This window comes from Podarcis muralis, chromosome 4, assembly GCF_964188315.1.
Source record: "Podarcis muralis chromosome 4, rPodMur119.hap1.1, whole genome shotgun sequence".
Taxonomy (NCBI): Eukaryota; Metazoa; Chordata; class Lepidosauria; order Squamata; family Lacertidae; genus Podarcis; species Podarcis muralis.
In genome coordinates, this window is record NC_135658.1 from 5,716,431 (window position 1) to 5,721,355 (window position 4,925).

Below are 4,925 nucleotides of genomic sequence, written 5' to 3' on the forward strand. Positions count from 1 at the left end.
TTCATCACCAGTTTGTGTGATGGTAACATGTCCTTGAAGATTCGCGTTTATTGCTGTTATTGAAAAGTTCCATTTAGAGCTCTTTGGGTGCAGAGCACTTTCCTTGCGCGCCGCTAATGCTTTTCGCAACTGGAGATTTAATTAAAAACCTCGGTGAAAATGTTCAGATGAAAAAGGCACAGGCTCTGCGATGGGGGGTGATGACGAGTGCCTCTGCCTGCCCTCTTCAGGCGAGCGAAGGAAGCGTGGCTTCTCAGAAAGGAAGCTAGTCTTAAAATTACCGTATTTTTCGCTCCATAAGGCGCACTGAACCATAAGGCGCACCTAGTTTTCAGAGGGGGAAATTGGGGCTGCCGATTCACCCCCAGCCCCTCCTGCGGGAGGTGGGGGAATTAAAGAGGAAGCTCGCTGTCTTGGCTTCCTCTTTAATTCCCCCACCTCCTGCAGAAGCCTACAGGAGCTGAGCACCCTTTAAGGAGCGCACAGCTCCTGCGGGCTTTTCTACGAGGAGGGAGAAGGGACTGACTGGCCGCATCAGTCCCTTCTCCCTCCTGGGGAAAAGCCCGCAAGAGCCGTGCGGAGCTTGTGTGCGGCTCTTGGGGGCTTTTCCTGCCTGCCTTCCCCCTGCATTCGCTCCATAACACGCACACACATTTCCCCTTACTTTGTAGGAGGGGGAAAGTGCGTCTTATGGAGTGAAAAATATAAATAAAGGCAAAGTTTCTGGAGCTGAGAAAAGAAATCCGGAACAGGTCCTTGTTTGAGTCTCCTGCCTGTTCCTGTGGAAGAAAGAGGCAATGTAACCTGTTGTGGTACAGTGGTTAGACTAGGACAGGGGTAGGCAACCTAAGGCCCGGGGGCTGGATCCGGCCCAATCGCCTTCTCAATCCAGCCCATGGACGGTCCGGCAATCAGCGTGTTTTTACAGGAGTAGAATGTGTCCTTTTGTTTAAAATGCATCTCTGGGTTATTGTGGGGCATAGGAATTCGTTCTTCTTGTTCTTTTCAAAATATAGTGCGGCCCACCACATGGTCTGAGGGACGGGGGACTGGCCCCCTGCTGGAAAAGGTTGCTGACCCCTGGACTAGGACCTAGGAGGCCTGGGTTCGAATCCCAACTCAGCCATGAAGCTCACTGGGTGACCTTTGGAGCCAGTCACTATGTGGGTACATACACAAACAGCAGAGGTTTGCACTGACCATAAACTTCAGTTCAGACCCTGCTTCAGAAAAGAGCAAAATTTAGTCCAAAGGACTTTGGGGGCTGCCCAGCTAAGCTCAAAGCCCAAATTCTAATCCCAATGGCAAAGCTGTTTAGGGAAGTTTTTTAATGACTGATGTTTTTAATGTATTTTTAATCTCCTGTTGGAAGCTGCCCAGAGTGGCTGGCCCCACTCTGGGGTATAAGTAATAAATTATTATTATTATTATTATTATTATTATTATTATTATTATTATTATTATCTCTTACCAATAAACTTTTTATAGGATTTGTTTATTTTTAACCTCTACCCCTTGCATGTTTTGCAGAATTGGATGAAATTTGCAGGCACATTATACCCTCCATCACTGAATAACACCTGCCAAAAACCAGACAAATAGATCTTCTGCTGGACACCTTTGAAATCTGAAATTCCACCCTGATTGGGGGGAAGGGGACCTTTCTCATACTTCTTGGAAGAATTGGGTAAAAATTGCGGACTTGTTAGCATCTTCTGGAGCAAATGAATCCTGTCAAATTCATAAAGGTATCTGCAGTTTTGAAAGGAACCATTTAAGATCCACTATTGTTTTATGGGTGATTTGTATGAAAATAGCCTACTGAGATAGGTGCCCCTAGGTAAGAAATCTCACAAATTTTAGGAGGTTTTGTGCTAGGCACTTTTAAAGTCGATGAAAGAAAGTACCTTAATTCTTTTTTCCCCTCCCCCCTTTTTTATTGGAATTTTATTTACAACATAATATAAACCCCCCACCCCCCCAATACGCAAATCCACCCTCATTAAACGTGAACATAACATACAGTGAGCATAACATACAACAATACAAACAACCAAATAAAATACTTCCTTTATCTTGTATCTGGCCTCCTTATTTACTTCTTATAAGCTGTTTCCTTTATGAATAATTATTGAGATTTTTCTAATTATAACTTAAATATCCACAAAGTCTCCTGCAGACATTAATTGAAACAAGTCCACCTATGTATTTTAGGGCACTGTTTTGGGAAGTATTCTCTGCATTTTCCCCATGCTTTTTGAAACGCTTGTCTAGTGTGATCTCCAATTGCCTCTGTTAATCTAGCCAGTTCAATATACTCTAACAGTTTGTCTTGCCATTCCGTTTTTGTTGGCACAGTTCCTTTTTTCCAGTTTTTGGCAGTTAGGATCCTTGCCACTCCTGTGGCCTAGAGGAACATTTTCTGATCTTCTATTGCTATACCTGTGTCCGTTATCCCTAGTAGAAAAGCTTCTGTATTTTTAATAAAGTTATACCGTATTTTTCGACCCATAGGACGCTCTGTCCCATAGGATGCACCTAGTTTTTTGGGGGGGAATAAAGGAAAAAATGTTTTCCTTTATTTCTCCCCCAAAACCAGGTCGGGGAACAGCGGGATGGCTGTGCTGCGCCTCCCCGCTGTCCCCCGAGCTTGTGGGGCTGGCCGATGTCTGCCCGGCGCGAGGGGCACTCTGCTTCAGCGCGCCCTGCACGCCGGGCGGCAGGCTGCCATCCGCAGCCTGGGGAGCCCTGTGGGAACTCCCGCAGGGCTGCCTAGGCTGCAGATGTGTTCCCAAAGCGCCGGGTGCTCTGCTTTCAGCACGCCCGACGCTCCAGGAAGCAGGCTGCTATCCGCAGCCTAGACAGCCCTGCGGGAACTCCCGCAGAGCTGCCTAGGCTGCGGGTATATTCCTGAAGCCTGGAGAGCGAGAGGGGTCGGTGCGCACTGACCCCTCTCGCTCTCCAAGCTTCAGCGAAAGCCTGCATTCACCCCATAGTACGCACCCAGATTTCCCCTTCATTTTTGGAGGGGGGGAAGTGCGTCCTATGGGGCGAAAAATATGGTACTTAAACATTTTTTTAAGCTCGTCATATACTGTGTTCCAGAAGCTTTTGATTTTTTTCACACCGAACATGTATAAGTCTCCCCTCTGTTTTACCACACCTACAGCACAGATTTGTTTTTGTCTTATACATTTTAGCTATTTTGGTAGGTGTTAAGTACCATCTATAAAACATCTTGATTAGGTTTTCCCTCAATACTTCACAAACAGGCTGTAAATTTCCAGTTCTTTCTCCATACTTCTTCCCATGCTGTTAAGTTAATGGTTTTCCCAATATCTAAAGCCCACTTGATCATTACCTCCTTGACCTGTTCGTCTTTGACCTCCCACTCCAATAATGTATCATACATTTTTGATATTACCTTGGTTTGGTTTTCTAATAAACTGTGGAACTCCCTGCCACAGGAAGAAGCGATGGCCACTAACTTGGATGGCTTTAAAAGAAGATGCAGGGAGGAGGAGAGGACTATTGATGGCTTTTAGCCAGGATGGCTATGCTTTGCCTCCATGTCTGGAGGCAGTGGTGCTTCTGAATCCCAGCTGCTGGAAACCACAGAAGGGTTCCCTTGTGTTCGAATCCTGCTTGTGGTTTCCCATGGGGGCATCTGGGTGACCCCTGTGAGAACAGAATGCTGGCCTAGATGAGCCATTGCGCTGATCAAGGAGGCTAGTCTTAAGTTCTCAAGAACTCGAAACATGTGTCTTTATTTTTTTTGCCTTCCCTGTGGTTTTGTGGGCAATGATTTCATTTCTAAAATGGCATACATTCGTGGAGGTGCCCCAGGAGCAGAGCCTGCAAAATGAGGTCAGGGGCTGGGGAGTGACGGGGAACGAAATCAGCCGCTGCAGGCTTGCATTCTGCTCAGTTTGGCACCAAACGTCACATAAACCGTGTGCAAACCTGATTTGACAGGTGTGGATGTTAGAGGCATATGGACTTGGAAGCCCAGCATTTCCTAAGTGAGCACAGCTAGCGAAGAACATAGAAGAGACAAAATTGATATATTACATCAGCATCCCTTCCCAAAGGCACTGGGATTGGACAGCCCTGGTGAGATCAGTCCTTCGGATAGGATGCTGTTTGTGTCAGTCACAAAGAAGCTCTCCTTACCTGGCAAGTTTGAAGCAATAGATGTAATTTTTTTTTGCAGACACACAGCAGCATTTTTCTCCTTGATGTCCAAATCTCTGAAGTGTCCTCGAGCACTTTGGAAATATCCCCCTTCAGTGCAGAAAAGTCCCAAATCTCTTTCAAGCAGCTTTGCTTATTGATCTGAGAGTCATACAAATATTTTGCAGCCCCTAATAAGGGTTGCCTAAGGTAATCGAGTCCGTTGTTTGTTGTTTAGTCGTTTAGTCGTGTCCGACTCTTCGTAACCCCCTGGACCAGAGCACGCCAGGCCCTCCTGTCTTCCACTGCCTCCCGCAGCTTGGTCAAACTCATGCTGGTAGCTTCGAGAACACTGTCCAACCATCTCGTCCTCTGTCGTCCCCTACTCCTTGGGCCCTCCATCTTTCCCAACATCAGGGTCTTTTCCAGGGAGTCTTCTCTTCTCATGAGGTGGCCAAAGTCTTGGAGCCTCAGCTTCAGGATCTGTCCTTCCAGTGAGCACTCAGGGCTGATTTCCTTCAGAATGGATCGGTTTGATCTTCTTGCAGTCCATGGGACTCTCAAGAGTCTCCTCCAACACCAGAATTCAAAAGCATCAATTCTTTGGTGATCAGCCTTCTTTATGGTCCAGCTCTCACTTCCATACACCACTACTGGGAAAACCAGAGCTTTGATTATATGGACCTTTGTTGGCAAGGTGATGTCTCTGCTTTTTAAGATGCTGTCTAGGTTTGTCATTGCTTTTCTCACAA